The sequence below is a fragment of the Leptodactylus fuscus genome, chromosome 3, assembly GCF_031893055.1.
Source record: "Leptodactylus fuscus isolate aLepFus1 chromosome 3, aLepFus1.hap2, whole genome shotgun sequence".
Lineage (NCBI taxonomy): Eukaryota > Metazoa > Chordata > Amphibia > Anura > Leptodactylidae > Leptodactylus > Leptodactylus fuscus.
Window position 1 is genome coordinate 32453300 of NC_134267.1, and position 18562 is coordinate 32471861.

The 18562-nt window shown below is 41.7% G+C and overlaps 1 protein-coding gene across 1 annotated transcript in view; it reads left to right on the plus strand.

Annotated features, from left to right (window-relative positions):
* Window positions 1–18562, plus strand: part of MACROD2 (mono-ADP ribosylhydrolase 2) — a 1460592-nt gene that overhangs the window by 481559 nt on the left and 960471 nt on the right. The gene's annotated exons all lie outside the window — the stretch shown is intronic.

Here is an 18562-nt window from a genome sequence, read left to right on the forward strand (position 1 = left end):
TTGCAACTGATGCTCCATTAAGTACAATACTTAATGAAAACCTGTATCATTTATCCCCTGCATTGGTACAAAATAATACAAGTTTAGCTTCCGTGTTTGGGAAATATTGAGGAATTATGGAAAGGGTCAGACTGAGCAGAAGATAAAATCCATAAGGAGAAGTCAATCTTAAAGTAAATGTCTACCTATTAACACCATTCCCTAAAGAGGTCTACAAGTACGTGCCGATTGTTTTCTCTATGTATCTCTATAGGGGTCAAAGTTCCATTTTCGATACTGGGCCTCACATCCTCTACCTAAACATTGAGTAAAATGCTACAATTGTAACCACCAGTAGAGGAAGTTTAGGAGCTTCCTGTTTATAGATCCTTAACTCAATTATACTTGGGTCCTTAGGATCTCCCTGCTGGTGGCTGCAATTGTAAAATGTTAATCTGTCCATGCAGGGGATTCAGAGGTCCATGTCTGGAAAATGGAGCTTCAACTTTATGGATTGATGTGTGTTAAGATCTGACCTCTGGCTATGCACTGACCTCATCTTCACCTGTTGGTCCATGTATATAGCTATTACCATTGACTGGAGACCATCCTTGTGACTGCAAGGGGGATGTAAGGGGTTTCCACAATTTAAGAAAGCAGGAAATGTTTTAGAATACAAAATGATTTACCCATTTTTTTTTTACTCCCCCACCCACCTGCTCTAAAGCTGCCACTCTATTGGTGCCACCATCTTGATGACTTGTCCTACATAGGTGATTTGCCACACGTGACCTCTGCACCCAAGCACTGGCCTCAGCGGTGACACCTAGATTTACAATATAACAATGATAAACATTTCTAATGAGTTTCTCTCACTAAGGATCTCACATCTCCAACACCCACATGGATCAGTTATTTTCCAGGAATTCAATTTACCTATCAGTATATTTTTGGTGTGTGAGAGGAAACTGTTGTACATGGCGGAAACCCTCGCAAACATACAAACTCCATGCAGATGTTGTCCTTAGAGTCAAACTCAGGACCCCAGTGCTGCAAGGCAACATTGCTAACCACTGAGCCACCCAATATGAGATCAGTGGGGCAAGTATCGGATCATGTGTACATACATCATCAATGTAGGACAGGTCAACAAAGCAAGCCCTGCTTTTAGAAAATATTTCTTAGAGGGAGTCTACCATCTCCCCCAAGCATATTCAGCTGTGTCCACCATGTTACAGACACATTACAGTAATAAACAATATAAGATTTTTTGTGTGTCATGTTTGTAGATCTAGAGAAAAACTACTTTGAAGTAATGTTATGCAAATAAAACATTTGATGAACTGGGGGTGGGCTTTCAAATCCCTGAGCATTGCTCTTACTGCTCAAGTAAGATGGATGATAGGGGCAAAATGGTGGCCCAGTGGTTAGCACTGCAGCCTTGGAGCGCTGGGGTCCTGGGTTCGAATTCCGCAGGAACAACATCTGCAAGGAGTTTGTATGTTCTCTCCGTGTTTGTGTGGATTGCCTCCCTTTCTACAAAAGGTAGGATATGGGGCTCACAATCTAAAAAAAAAAAAGTAAGATGGATGGTAATCATAGAAGTGGGAAGATCAACTTGGTGGTGCAGGTAGGAGATGATAGGGGTCTGAGTTTTCCCAGGGCTGAAGTCCGACCCCCAGTGCACCAACTGCCTCATTTGCTTAAGACTTCAAAAATTTTTTCTCCAAAATACATACTTAACAGAGGTATGTTTATTAATAGAGATGAGCGAACAGTGTTCTATCGAACACATGTTCGATCGGATATCAGGGTGTTCGCCATGTTCGAATCGAATCGAACACCGCGTGGTAAAGTGCGCCAAAATTCGATTCCCCTCCCACCTTCCCTGGCGCCTTTTTTGCACCAATAACAGCGCAGGGGAGGTGGGACAGGAACTACGACACCGGGGGCATTGAAAAAAATTGGAAAAAGTCATTGGCTGCCGAAATCAGGTGACCTCCATTTTAGACGAATAGTGGATTTCAAATCCGGGTCATATGAGAATGTGAACTTTGTGACTATGAGACAGGGATAGCTGTACAGGCAGGGATAGCTAGGGATAACCTTTATTTAGGGGGGAATGTTATTAAAAATAACTTTTTGGGGCTCTATCGGGTGTGTAATTGTGATTTTTGTGAGATAAACTTTTTCCCATAGGGATGCATTGGCCAGCGCTGATTGGCCGAATTCCGTACTCTGGCCAATCAGTGCTGGCCAATGCATTCTATTGGCGTGATGAAGCAGTGCTGAATGTGTGTGTTTAGCTCAACTACACCGGTGGAGTAGTTGGCTAAGCACACAGATTCAGCTCTGCTTCAATCAGCGCTGGCCAATGCATTCTATTAGCTTGATGAAGCAGAGTGTGCACAAGGGTTCAAGCGCACCCTCGGCTCTGCTACATCAGAGCCGAGGGTGCGCTTGAACCCTTGTGTACACTCTGCTTCATCAAGCTAATAGAATGCATTGGCCAGCGCTGATTGGCCAATGCATTCTATTAGCCCGATGATGTAGAGCTGAATGTGTGTGCTAAGCACACACATTCAGCACTGCTTCATCACGCCAGTACAATGCATTAGCCAGTGCTGATTGGCCAGAGTACGGAATTCGGCCAATCAGCGCTGGCTCTGCTGGAGGAGGCGGAGTCTAAGGTCGGACCTGAATGGAGACTGGTGTGGAGCGATCTTAGACTCCGCCTCCTCCAGCAGAGCCAGCGCTGATTGGTCGAGTTCCGTACTCTGGCCAATCAGCGCTGGCCAATGCATTCTATTAGCCCGATGAAGTAGAGCTGAATGTGTGTGCTTAGCACACACATTCAGCTCTACTTCATCGGGCTAATAGAATGCATTGGCCAATCAGCGCTGGCCAATGCATTCTATTAGCGTGAACTGAGTTTGCACAGGGGTTCTAGTGCACCCTCGGCTCTGCTACATCAGATTGCTACATCTGATGTAGCAGTGCCGAGTGTGCATCAGATGTGTAGTTGAGCAAAACTGACTCAGCACTGCTAAGTCTCTGCATTCGCATAGGAATGCATTGGCCAGCCTTCGGCCAATCAACGCTGGCTCTGCCGGAGGAGGCGGAGTCTAAGGTCGGACCTGAATGGAGACTGGTGTGGAGCGATCTTAGACTCCGCCTCCTCCAGCAGAGCCAGCGCTGATTGGTCGAGTTCCGTACTCTGGCCAATCAGCACTGGCCAATGCATTTCTATGGGGAAAAGTTAGCTTGCGAAAATCGCAAACTGACAGGGATTTCCATGAAATAAAGTGACTTTTATGCCCCCAGACATGCTTCCCCTGCTGTCCCAGTGTCATTCCAGGGTGTTGGTATCATTTCCTGGGGTGTCATAGTGGACTTGGTGACCCTCCAGACACGAATTTGGGTTTCCCCCTTAACGAGTTTATGTTCCCCATAGACTATAATGGGGTTCGAAACCCATTCGAACACTCGAACAGTGAGCGGCTGTTCGAATCGAATTTCGAACCTCGAACATTTTAGTGTTCGCTCATCTCTATTTATTAATGTAGTTTGCTCTGTAACACAGTGATGACAGTTGTATTATACAGGGGAGACCAGGCAGCAGTGCCCACAATCTTTGCCTGTACTGATCGTGGCCATTAAACCCCTAGTGCCTTGGATTGCCAGGGCCTCAACATGAGATTCAGGAGTGGCGATCCATTTGAATAACAGCCTCTTGAATGCTATGCCACTTCCTAAAATATTCCACCCTGAATTTACTACTAATCTGTCTTGAAAGACACAGATGCTACCAACAGAGCCCTATGAAGGAAAAGGAGTGAGCTTCTGGAGGGAGAAACATACTGCTGCAGCATCAAGTGAAGATTTTATCTCACCCCAGTTATAGCTACATTGCTCAGTACTGTTCTGTAGTGCCCTCCATGTTGCTGCTGCTAAGGGTGTGCCAAAGAGAGATAGAAGAGCGAGATCTCCTGTATTCTCTGCATGCTATTCATGCCATACAACGGGTGACAAAATAGCAGCTATCTTCTGACCACAGGCTGCGGGAGAACTGACAATTACAAACACATCTAAAAGTCATATAATGGTCATAAAATTTTTCCTGATATGTGTATACACAATAGCTTATTCTGAAACTCAGTTTTTAAAGTTTTTTTTTCTGCATTTGAAGCTTGCTTACCACAAAATCTCTGCTGTACACGTGTCTCGTTCATGGTCAATTTCTTTAGGAAAAGAGCAATCGACCAGAATGAATCCTTAAACACTCTTAGTCAACATTCAGATCTAGTAATACCTGTCATGGCTGCTGCATTTATCTCCAGGTTTGTAGATGAAACACATGGCACGTTATTGTGTCTTTGTACCCTCTTATAGCATGAGCGAGCAGTTAGACGATCGTGTCACACTTGAAGAGCCTTATTGGCTTACATTTGGCATAAGTATTGTCAGCTCTGCAGCTGTTTTCTGTAATCTCCTCCGAGTGAAGGAAACGCATGTGATTTATTCTGTTCCAAACCATGAAATATTCTGTTTCTCCCACTATGGAAAAGAAAACATTTTACTGACAGACGGCAGAAAGATGGACGTTTTTGTTTTTTTTTCTTTTCTTTTTTTCCCTGTCTTTTATGACCATGATACTGCCTTTCCAAACAGAATATTTTTTTATTGTGCGAATTGAATTGTTGATCATAAAGAAGTCATTTCTCAGGCTGATCTGTGCCATGTAAAGATTATTTTGCCCATAATTTAATATAGCTTTGGGCCGGGATACTCTGAATTGCCTTCCTTTACTTCACTTACGACCAAGAAAATGTGTCATCTAGACATGAAGCCGCCATAACAATAGTTGTTTCTGTGTGAAGACAATCTATCATTCCACTTAATTCCTGATATGAGGGAGATATTTTTACCGAAATAACCTCATATACTGCAATAACCTCACATACTGAAATAACCTCTCAGAACATGGATCTGCTTCCCCTCAGAATAGGAGTTTTTTCAAAGCTCAGATTTTGGCTTTTTGCAACTACAGAACCTTAGTCCCAACATGAGGGGTTATTTCTTAAAGTGAACCTGTCTGCCCCATCTGAGAGGAGTTTATGATAGAGCGGATGAGGCTGAGCTGTTTGATACCTAGGTTTATATGTCTTTTTTTTAATGGCTAACTAAAATGATGACCGATTGCAAGCTTTCGAGGCTGCTTAAGTATCTTCGTCAGACTAATAATAATAATGCATTTTATTTATATAGCACCAACATATTCCGCAGCACTGTACAATTTGTAGGGTTCAAATACAGACAGAAATGCATTACAAAGAAAGTCATTTCACACAATGGGACTGAGGGCCCTGCTCGCTTACAATCTATGAGGTAGAGGGGTGACACAAGAGGTAGCAGGGGCGGGATTACTTATACAGAGGTCAGACAATGTTGTAATAGAGGTTACTGTCATTACACAGACATAAAACTGTATGAGCCGTCACCAGTCGTGTCCTTTAACATGTGGATGGACCTTGGACATATAAAGTTATCCTGAAATGGCATCATATCATGTGGGGTAATGTGGGAGCGGGGACAGAGGAGGGTTAAATTCTGGGGATTCTAATTATAGTATGGAATGGTTTACATTAGAAATTGTGATAGGCCTGTCTAAAAAGATGCGTCTGATTATATTAATCTGATTGTCCGGGGTAGAGCATTCCAGAGAAGTGGTGCAGCTCGGGAAAAGTCTTGTATACGAGCGTGGGAGGTTCTGATAATAGAGGATGTAAGTGTTAGGTCATTGAGTGAACGGAGAACACGGGTTGGGTGGTAGACAGAGATGAGGGAGGAGATGTAGGGATAGTTTGAACACAATTTCTGAAGGATGCCTATTTATGCAAAATATTTTGTATAAATAGGCATCCTTCAGAAATTGTGTTTAAACTATGCCTGATGAAGATACCTAAGCCACCTCGAAAGCTTGCAATCAGTCGTCATTTTAGTTAGCCATTAAAAAAAGGAATCAACTACTGAAGACTCTCTATTTGTTATATTTCATATCCACTGACTAACACATTACAAAGATATGTTTCCTTGTAGGTTTATATGATTTTGGAAGTTGATTTTTGAGTTAAAAAAATACCCAAACTAGTAATTACTGATAGGACTCCTAGGGGAGATGGTGAGAGTCCTGGTGATCCCGCCCACACACAGTGATTGACTGCTGGAGACTAAAAATTATATAGAAACCCCTTCACAGTAAAGAGACACTTTTTCAATTCCTCATGCTATAGATGACCATCCACATCCTAATTACTACCTGCCAGATGTATCGTAGAGGCAGCATAATATACGTGGTATCTTTCACCAGATATATTCTCATTCATGATACACTACATCAGGAAAGTCTTTTCTCAATTGTGTCCTGAGCATTAAAGGGGCTCTATCACTGGAAAAAGTCATTTTAATGTAATTACATTTTTTAACTAATCACATGCTTGCATAGCCTTTGAAATGCTATTTCACACCTAGCTTTAGTAGGTAAATTGCCTCAGTGGTTTCTGAATAAGTCCATTTTTATTCATATGCTAATGAACTTCCAGCCAGCACAGGAAGTTCCCAGCAGCACTCGTCTCTGCTATTATCTCCTATGTGTGTGTGCAAACAGGAAGCTGAGTCATCATCATCAGCAGCCTGTGCTGTGCTCATAGGAAACAATAGGAGAGGAGTGCACGATGCATCGTGCACCAGTCTAATTAGCATATGAATAAAAAAGGAATTATTCAGAAACCACTGAGGCAATCTACATACTAAAGGTAGGTGTGGAATAGCCTTTCTAAAGCCTATGCAAAGATGTGATTAGTTCAAAATGACTTTTCCCAATGATAGAGCCCCTTTAAATTGTTGTTTCATTCCATGTGAATGTGTAAATTTTGCTAGACCGTGTACATTGCAAGGAAAGCCCCATTTAGTCTGTGAACAGTGTATACCTCCTATAAGAAATGTCTATAGCCCCCTTCTCTTGATTCATTGGTGCCCCAGCAGTCAGACACTTACCCCTATCCTGTGCATATGAGATATGCATATGCAGTGAAAAACCACTCTAGTATTTCAATAGTATGATAAATTTTTTAAATCTATATTATTATTTTAGAGTGGATCTTTCAGTTCTCCTGACACGTCGCTTTTTGGAAATATGCGTATACTTAACAAAATTGCAATTCTTACAGAGGTTGTGTCATTTAAGTGAATGGGAGCGCCAAAGTACAGCACTCAAAAACACAAAAAAAGCACTGTGCAGGCACCTAATGCATATGCAAGTAAAAGTAAAACAGTTTTATATTTAGTCCTATACCAACTCTGTGGAACTTTGTCAAATATGATGTATATCTGTGGTTTGATAGTTCTTATGTGTATTCACAATGCATTTGTGATGGATATGTGCACACCCCCTGTTGGAATGTCTTTTGACATGATTTTATATACATATATGATGAAGGTAAGATGTTCTGTTCCATTTGTCCATTGTATATCTGAGGAAGGGGCGGGCCTAGTCCTGAAACATGTTGTATTTTTTTATAGCGCGGTTGCTTTCTACTGGCGGGCTATTCTGGCTTCATTCTAGCCCATTTGGATAAAATTTCATCACTCTGCTATCACGACCACCAACAATCCGAGCACTCAGTTTGAATGTGGAGTTTTACAAAGCTTCTGCAGACCTTACTTCATCAGACAACCCCTTTAAGCTCTATTCTTAGAACTCTGCTTTGGGCCTTTTCTCTGATAATTCTAGAAATGTATTAACACATTGATAGTTGGGTGTCCCTGCACTGTCTGGTTCTAACTGTGCTGAGTAGACAATGTGAGGGTGTGCAGGGACTCCTACTGGTAACACCAATTTGCTTAGAAATCCATACATTTCTTGGAGGAATATCAGAGGAACAACACTGCTTCCCATTATAAGAAAGATGCTCTAAAGCTGTTATATTAGAGACAAAACTGGTATATACTAAAACAAATGAATTATAATTAGAAAATATCACCACTTTTGAAGTGAAATACCAACACAACCCATGGACGGGGCGTGTTTTTTTAAATCTTTGAATATTTAAAGGGATTTCCAGACAAAATAGTTGATGACCTATTCTAAGAAAAGATTATCAATTAAAGATTGGCAGGCGTCCCAACACCCGAGCCTCTGGGCCGATCAGCTGATGGTAGAGGCCACAGAATTCAGAGGTCTCCTTATTGCTTAGGGCTCGTTCACATCTGCGCCCGGTCTTCGTTCTTCAGGTTTCCGTTTCCTGCACAAAACAGAGGCAGGATACAGAAACCTGCAGGACTCTTTCATACCCATTAATTTGAATGGGTTTGAAAGCTGTCAGGCTATGAGCGGCGGGGAGTGTTTTATGCTCTTCGCCGCGAAACCAGTTTTTTTTAATCCAGACACAGAGTCGGACATGCAGGACTCTGTGTCCGGTTTAAAAAAAAAACGGTTTTGTGGTGGAGAACATAAAACGCTCACCACCGCTCATGGCCTGACTCGGTCTGTGGTTTCCACCTTCTTGCATGCAGAAGACGGAAACCACAGAACGGAGACCAAAACGCAGGTGTGAACATAGCGTTACCAAACACCAGAGCCTTACATTTATGACTGGTATTTTGTATCACAGCCCATTGTATGGGACTGAGCTGTGACCAGGGCATGTGACGTCACGTTTTTTCGGTCACATGGCCTGATCACAGCTCATTCCAATGGACTCTTGAAGCTGAAGTGACGTTCAAAGAGCGCTGATGCCACTTCAAACAGTTGATCTGCAGCGGTACGTTTGGATCGCCAATTGATGACTTATTTTACGGATAGGTCATCAATTAAAAGTTTCTGGAAAAGCCTCTTTATCATTGCACATCTGCAGGAGGAAAGGTCCGGGCTGTATTGTTATAAACTTTATATTACACCCATTACTTTTTTTCTCCTATCTACTATGCCATTACCTCCTCCATCCATTGCAAGCGTTGCTGTGCCTCAGCTGGAGTGTTGCTTCCATATCGCAGTGTTCGTCTAAGCATTATTGCTCCCATTGCTTTCCGTACCGTTTAGCTGCTGTTTCAAAATCAGGTTCCACTTTTTATTCTTTGATAAGGATTTTCTTTAAGTTTATATATAATAGTACCTTATAAAGAAAAATTAATATCCCACTGTTGGGAAAAATGTCTCAGCACTCAGCACTCACATAGCTTGTGACATCCTGCCGAGACGGAGGTAAAAGCTTCTGTGTTCCTCTACATAATGTGATCAGCACTATGCAGCTGTGTCCTTTCTAAGGACTCGCTATTTTGATATTAGGCATCAGAAAGCTTCGCAAAATCTGAAAAATGTGCTTGTGCTTCACAGACTTTCACTGACCCTTTAATGATGATCTCTTTTTCTGCAGGCTATTTCTGTAAAGTGATCATTAATCTTCTACATATTCATTTCAGACTTTTCTAATTCTCCTCCTTGATATCACGCCATTTTTTTCGCCAGCCTCCCCCACCCTCCACCAGGCTGCCTCGGGCACTGCCATGCACATGTGACTTTTAAAGATAACAATTTTAGAATCTATCAAGGTTGTGTGAACTCCCGGTAGTCGTATCATTTCTACTTCAGATCACTCTGTCTTGTAAAATACTGGGTTGTGTAATTACATCACTTCAATAAGCCGAGCATAAGCGCAGGCGGCAGCATGAAACGGGAAATGTTAATGGTCTGTCAGTGACCACGCTGAGGAATTTAAGACCATAAAAAGGACCCCATTCCTTTACATGGCAGCTACAAGGTTATTACACTTGTCAGGTGTGCCTGAATTCCAGTGACACGATCTTGATCTTAAGAATAGTTCTTGTATTTATTTATTGTTCATGGCCAAGTCTTGGAACCACCAGAGGAAACTATTTCTTAATGGGAGTCTATCAACTCCCCCCAGACATATACAAGTGCCACTACCCTGTTAAGGAGCACAGTACAGTAGTATATAACATATTTGTTATGTATATCACATTTATAGATTTACAGAAAAGCAACTTTGAAGTGCTTTGCCCAGCGCCGCACCTCCCATGAGGCGACCTGAAGCGACAGCTTCAGGCGGCGCTATGCCAGGGCCCCGGGGAGGGCGGCATTTTTGCTTACCTAAGCCAGTCCAGGACAAGCTGCGGTGGATTGGGGAGGCTCTGTGGACACAGCGCTGCTCCAGCGGCCTCCCCTCACGCTCAGGCAGAGAGCAGGTCCTCTCCCTGCCTGCTCTCTGCATGCTAATGCCACTCTGCAACGCCCCCTTCGCTATGCCCTGCCCCCTTCGCTTTGCCCCGCCACCTCCTGGGGGGGGGGGGCTTTCTCGGGCGGTGAAAAAGGTAGGTGCACCCCTGGCTTTGCCAATGAGACAGTTGGTGCACTGTGGGCGGGACTTTAACTTCCCGGAGCACTGCTCTTGCCACTCAGATTGCTAACATTTCAGGACTATGCCACCCTGTGCTGTGGGAATTGATATTTCCGATATCACCCATCCTACTTGAGCAGTGCTCCCAGGACTGAAGGCCGCCCATTCACACGGAGTAACGCCAGGCGTTTTTTGTGCTTATTTTTATGGCCGTAAAAAGACGTTTCCATTGAGTTCTATAGTAAAATACGTCCGTAATTTTACGTCCGTAAAAAACGGACGCAAAAAAACAGACGTAAAAAAACGGACGTATTTTTCTATAGAACTCAATGGAAACGTCTTTTTACAGCCGTAAAAATAAGCACAAAATAAGCACAAAAAACGCCTGGCGTTACTTCGTGAATTTGCATAAGACTTCACTATTGTTTATCCCTAAATCTACAGAAGAGACATACGTAACTGAGGTATACTGCACTGTAATGTGCTCTTTACTGTGGTTGTAGACCTTGCATGGGGGACGTGGTAGACTTATATTAAGGTAGAACATCTTTCTATACAGGGTATCTACATGTCCACAATTTAATTACATAGTGAACTTGCTCATCGAGACATATAATCAATAAGGTCTAAGAGGTCATTTGTAGATCACTCCATAAGAAGTAGTTGCAAGAGATTGATCCCAGCCAGTCCCTGTTAGGGTTTATTTCAGTTAGACCTTAAGCCAGCGTTTCCCAACCTTTTCAGACTCTGGGCACCCCTGGAAAAAAAAATTCCTTGAAGAACCCCTATCAAATAATTTTTACAAAAAAAACTACAGTTTTGAAGTGGTTTTTTTTTAGCACACAAAACTGCACAAATTTTACTGTTGCAGTTTTAATGCAATAGTAACTGCATCACAACAGCACCATGTGAATGCATCCTCAAAGCTACACTATGCTATACTTTGCATCCAGCACATACATAAATTCACCTTTTACCATCACCAGCTCCCTTAGTGGCCCCACATAGGATAATGCTCCACGGTAGCCCACCACACAGTACATAATCCCTAGAGGCCCCCAGGCAAGTAGTAGTGTTCTTCAGTAGCCCTCAGGCAAGTAATAATAGTATCAATATTATCCCTAGACAAGGAGTAATGTCCTACAGTGTACCCCAGAACTTAATAATGCTCCCCAGTGGGAAACAGACACCTTGTAATGCTTCCCTAGTAATACTCCCTAGTGGCCCCCAGGTAAGAAGTAATGTCCCCCAGTGGCCCCAGACAAATATTAATGGCCTCAACTGGCCCCAGATAACAAATAATGGGCCCCAGACAAGTATTGATGGCTTCCAGACAGCTAATAATGTCCACCCTGTGACCCTTCACTATAGCCGTGCTATATAAATTAAAAAAAAAACAACAAACATATATGACTTACCTATCCTCCATCCCTGGAGCTCTGTGAGCCTCCCCCTCTGTCAATCGATGCAGGAGGTCCTCAGTAGGCATCACTAGCTGATGCCTAAGTAATAAAGCAGGAAGCTAAAGTCCTATTCTAGTCCATTCTATTCAACTACATCAGAATCCTAAGGATGCTGATGGAGTTAAAAGGAGGCACGCGGCCATTTCCCCACCAGATTGTCATGGCACCCCTGGGAGGTGTGACCCAGGTCTTCTCGGCACCTTGGTTGAGAATCACTGCCTTAAGCCACCATTCGCACAACCATGATACAGAGGGTCACCCATTTTCTCAGATTGCTTATATATTTCAGTGTATTGATAAATCCATGAAAACTGCCAAAACTGGCTATTTTTCCTCGCAACTTTCAGCCACAATACCCAATCAGCTGGCCTAGCTTTGAATTTATACAAAACCACATAGTATATCAAGCACATAGGCCCAGAGAAGGTGTAGAGAAAATAATAATAATAATTAAAAAAAAAATAAAAAAATACACTGATAAGCCCCCTCATGAACGTCTGATTTTCGCCTATGGCGTCTTCTCCAAGATCACAAAGCATCATAATGTTAACGTACCCCACATAGTGGTGACCCCAGGCTGCATGACGTCAAAGATAATGCAGGTGAAGAGTGGACAATCAGAAGAGGTGAGTATAAGATTTTATTTTCTACGTACCTTCCCTGGGCCTCCACTTCTTATACTCTGGGGTCTGAAGAGACTCTTTCTAGGTTGCGAATCTAGAAATTTTTTGAAAATTTGTAATAAACTCTGCTAGTTATTAAACACTTTACTTAACTCTAGTTATGAGCATGAACATACTGATATGGAGAATATGGTGTGATGTATTTGGTGGTTTGTCAGTGGGAAATTCCACTCTTAAAACTCTAAATTTAAGTCAATTTTCGCACATTTCCCCAGTGATTTCTTCCTAATTAAAAACTTTTACAATACTCCCTACAGTGACATTGGATAGAAGTGACATTCTGTGTATACCTCCTGTGCGGGTGACACTTGTCAGTTATGTCATGTGTTAATATATTCTGCCTATTATCCTAATGTCTATGTACATACAGATCCGCCTAAGTGACTGGATGTCAGAGGTTATTTAAAGGAATTACGACACCTCTTGTCACGGTTTACGTGGCTATAATCTTGTAACTCATAATAACTTGTCTTTATTGTTACACAAAGCAATAACCTGTGTATTTTATATTGGACATCGCCGATAATATGGATAGACATCGGGGTCGGGACATTTTTCAGAATTTTTTTTTTCGGGTCTATAATAAGGGTATAATGGTTTCCTCCTCTCTGCTGTGTGTGCTACCGCCTTGGAAGATCAGTAATTAGATGCTGTTTAAATGCAGTGTGAATGAAGTCTATAATGAAAGAGGAAATAATAGGAAAAGAATAATAATTTACAACTTGAGGTCTGGAGTGTAACTAGTTTAATTAACAGGTTTCTGGTGGTAAAACAAATCGGCTCTGAGAAAATCATCGAATCAAGCAAAATAAATCTCTATCACAAGAACTGATTTGTGTCATGCATTCGCTATTCACTTAATTTATGACAAGTATACACATTGGTTTTCATAGGCTTTTCTTCAAAACTTATTTATATGGATTATAAACCGTATATAGTACAATTTTATAGGCAGTTTTTAGGCTAAGTAGTTGATGACCTGTCCTTGGGATAGGTCATAAGCAGAGATGAGCGAGTAGTGTTCGATCGAATACTACGGTATTCGAGATACTCGTACTCGATCGAACACTACTAGCTGTTTGAAGTTTAAGGTTTGATGCAGAACCAGTGTTAATTGGCAGAATGCTATACATTCTGCCAATCAACGCTGGTTCTTCTCTTACCTTTAGAAGTCTTCTCCGTGCAGCGTCCCCCCGGCGTCTTCCGGCTGGAATTCACTCTGCCTAGGCATCCGGCCTAGGCAGAGCCGACCGCACATGCGCAGTCGGCTCTGCCTAGGCCCCGATGCCTAGGAAGAGTGAATTCCAGCCGGAGGACGCCGCAGGGGCGCTGCGCCGGGAGAAGACTTCAAGGAGAATCCAGCCTGACCATCACTCGTGGACTTGGTAAGTATAATTTTATCGAATTTTGCGTACCCCTGAAACGAGCATTTCCCCCCATAGACTATAATGGGGTTCGAAATCCGTTCGAACAGTCGAACAGTGTGCTGCTATTCGAATCGGATTTCGAACCCCGAACATTATAGTGTTCGCTCATCTCTAGTCATAAGTTAAAGATTGGCAATGGGTTGGACACCTGGGTCCCCTTCTGTTCAGTGATTTTGAAGAGGTGTGGCACATCGCCATGTTTTGGTATCGCAACTCAACCCAATCACTTGATAGGACTGAGCTTCGATCAATTGCCTCAGTGATATGTGTGTCTACAAAGGGGAAAGGGGTCAGCGGTGAAATCCTTTCTGATATGTCTTTTGTTGTTTTATGATTTCTTAATCAGACAAACAAAACGAAAAGGGGGTGTTGTGACCCTGGGTTAGCCTCAGTGGCCAGCAGCAACACAGCTCTATAAGGCAAAGAAAGAACTTCATCTTTCCCAGATGATGAGTGACTGATTTCCTACCTCAGGGAGTAGGAGGAGTGGGGGCACCTTGGCAGGGAGATTTGGCTTAGCTGGAATCTGCTTCTGATTTGGGGGCATAATCTGCCTTAAAATCAGTTCTAGATTCCTCCACGGAAAGCTCCAAAGGTTTCCCTTAGATAGGCAGTTTCTGCATCAGGTTTTCTAATGCAGTTTTGAACCTAAAACCCTGACAAGATTTAAAAAAGTGGTGGTATATTTCTAGGATATGTCATGTAGGATATGACTTCAGTATTTATGGCATATACTAAGTGTGATATAGGAATACCATTGTAAGTACTCAATAAGGATAAAGCCAAATGCTACCTGGCTCTTTAATAATTGAGGTTTTGGCCTCTATTGTCCCCATGATGAGAATGTAATGGCATGTCATAGTGATATGTAACAGAATTATATGAAGATAATACCCCTATAACTTATGCCTGTATAGTTATGTTGGCAATGGTCAAGCTCTAGCATCCAGGACATATGCCCAGTGCATCCTACATTATGGCACATAAGGGTCACAGCAGGCTCTACCTGCTCAGGAGGCTGAGGGCCTTTGGAGTCCAGGGGACACTTCTTAGGGCCTTCTTCAACTCTGTGGTAGAATCAGCCATCTTCTTAGGAGTGGCCTGCTGGGGGAATAGCATACCAGCCAGGGACAGAAATAGACTTGACAGTCTGGTTAGAAGGGCCAGCTCTGTCCTGGGGAGCCCCCTGGACCCAGTACAGGTGGTGGGTGACAGAAGGATACTGTCCGTGGTGAGCTCCATGCGGGAGAACAACTCCCATTCTATGTATGAGACTGTGACAGCACTGGACAGTAAAGTCAGTGACCGACTGCTTCACCCCAAGTGTGAGAAGGAGCGCTATCGGAGATCCTTCCTCCCGAGTGCGGTCAGGCTGTATAATCAACATCAGGCTAAGTGAAGATCACTCCGCACAGAGAACTAAATGACCCTGAAGTCTTTCTTTTCTTTTTAGTTTCTATGACTCCTAGTATCTTTTCTATCTGCTATTCTGAGCTTGTATGTGTTCTTTCTTGTGATCTATTACTGTATTATCCATGCTGCTGTAACACACTGAATCTCCCCATGATGGGACTATTAAAGGATTATTTTATCTCTTATAATATCCACATAGCATTTTTAGGAATCTCTGTATTGTAGTTGGAATTTTGGATTCATCGTGATTGCTAGATTAGGAGTTTGGGATTTTTTTTTCCTCTAAAATTAGGAAATTTGATTTCTGCCTCATGGTCTTTTGCCTTCTTCTGGAGCAACACTACAGAATATTAGGCCGAATTGTGTGGATGTCTTTATTCAGGCTTGCACTCTATCTTGCTATGTTATTTTACACTACAACCACCAGGTCCTTTCTAGAGCTTTATTCACATTATTGGAATATTCATTCCATCCTGCTTTATATGCAAAAGAAATAGAAATGTTCAGCTTCTCATGGAGATTGCTTATAATATGGACGAAAAATCAAAATATGTAACTACTGGCCCTTGTACACCATTTTCCACTCTTTCAGCAAAACTTAAAAAAGTACTAAAAAAACTAAAAAAAAAAATAAAGTACTAAAGTACTAAAACTAACTAAAAAAAACTAACTAACTAAAACTAACTAAACTAAACTAACTAAAACACTAAAAAAAACTAAAAAAAGTACTGCTCAGCAATACTTCTGAAAAGGTTTGTGAATCTCTACATGTATAAATGTGCCCTAACAAGTACACAGGATATCCCGGGACCTTAGTAAGGCCTTAGGCAGCTTATATAAAAGGATTGTAGAGATGACAAAATTCACAGGGAATCTTTGCCCTTTGTTAACACCGTAATAAGTAGTGATCAACGTGTTTAAGGGATTAACTGGATGGGATCAGAGATTTTCAATGACACCCACCCGTGGTTGCTCAGTTTTACCCTGGGCGATCACCAGGATGAAAATACACCTACTGATACACAATAATGCCCAGGTGCACAAACCTTATATCTGCTTTACATAGAGGATCAATGTTGTCTCTGCTATGGAAAACAGTATTGTGAGGGTTAACTGAAGAAAGTTGTTGTGGAAGTGGCAGACAAATCTGTTTGTGTATTGATATATATGGCGGTAAATGGATAATTATTATAGTATGGAAGCTTTTCCTGACTCTAATACCCACATTTGCATATACAGTATGTCTTCATTCATATTTAATACCAATGAAGCATGATGTTATTTGCGTGAAAGTGTAATGAAGCTTTGTTCCGAGGTATCATGACTGAGTTATACTAACAGTTTTCCATTAAACATTTACAAGAATTATATAATGTTTTGTCATAAAATTACCTTTTCCATAAACATGTTCATAGTGCATTCCGTATAACACTACCCAATACATTGAATAGACTTTAAGCAGTCGGCCCAAGTTTTAAAGGGAGTCTACCACCTCCTCCAAGCATGCTGAGTTGTAACCATCATACTACAGGGCACATTACAGTGATAATCCTTTGTTATGTATTTGACCTTGTGTAGATTTGGAGAAAACCAACTTAGAAATCTTATGCAAATGAGGTAGTTGGTGCACCGGGGGTGGGCCTGCAGCTCCATGGAATCACTGCTTTAGACCTCCAACCCAATCTCAATCTCCAATCCAACACAACCTCCAATCTTCTGTCTGCATCACCACTTGCAGACAATTAATTCTGCCACTGCTATGACATCACCCTTCCTATTGGAGCAGCACAAGATGTTGCCCCTGGGACTGAAGACACCAACTACCTCATTTGCCTAACCTGTTCAAGTAGTTTTTCTCCAATTCTTCAATGACATTCATAACAAAGAACACAATGGTGACCGTTGAATATGTTTTGAGGAGGTGGTAGATTTCCTATAAATGTAAACCCCTATCAACCGGATAGAGGTTAACTGGCTGATCAGTGGGAGTCTGACCCCATTGACCTCAAGAATGGGGACTTGTTCTTCTGTCCCAACAGAACAGCAGGCTGAAGATGTGCATGGTCAGAGACAGCCAAAGACTGTACTTGGCTTCTATGGCTTTCTCTAAACAGTGAACAGATAGGAAGTATGTAGGCACGACCTTTCACTCCATTTGGATGAGGAAGGGACCCCCTTTTTTCATAGTATGTCAGACCCCTATCAATCAATATGTTATGTTATACCCTGTAGAAAGGAGATGAAATTAAATGGGTTGTGGGAGACCTATGGGTAAACAGGGTAGGTCATATGTATCTGATCATTAGGGTTCCAATATCCACCCCACACCGATCAGCTGATTCATCTGCTGGAGGCCATTTACAATGTATATAACTGGAGGCAGCACTACTTGCCATTACATTGTTCAACTGTTTACAGTGTACAGAGCCAAAGCTGTATACAATGTACAAACAAAGACCTATACCAGTGGTTCATCTCACTCCAAGTAGAGCTGCTTCTGTCTGTATACATTGTATATAGCTTCTGGCAGCCTAATAAGCTGATTGTTTCAAGGTCCGAGAGTTGTACTCCTATATAGAAAGAAAAAAGTGGACTTGTATTCAGCCTCTGCACAATGGTTGTCTTTTTATATACTGTAACATTTTCAAGCAGTGTTTAGATGAACATACACAGATATGTATTATGCGTCATGAGTGATCGAACATTAAGATCAATAACCAAAATTATTCATAATCAAGAGCAGATCCATCACAATTAGAACAAAGTGCAATATAGATAGATAGATAGATAGACAGACAGACACAAGTGGAATACAGTATATCAATACATCTGGTGAACTGTGCAATAAAGTGCTGGTGCAGAAGGCGTAAAATCTACTTAGAATTGATAATCCATATGTACTATAGGTGTGCTAATTCATTGCAATTCTAATGTCTCAAACCAGCAGAGAGCCCTTCATCAGTCACCTAATACTCAATTGTAGATCTATAAACATATCTATCGGAATCATTATCTTCTCATAATGTTCTAATAATCTATTGATCTATTGTAATTTTATAATCTAGCTAGAATCTTATAATTATCTCTATTATAATCTTGTATTTATCTACCTATATGTTTACCTATATATCATTATATATCTATCTTCTATCTACAATTTTTTTTCCATCAATCTATTTCTA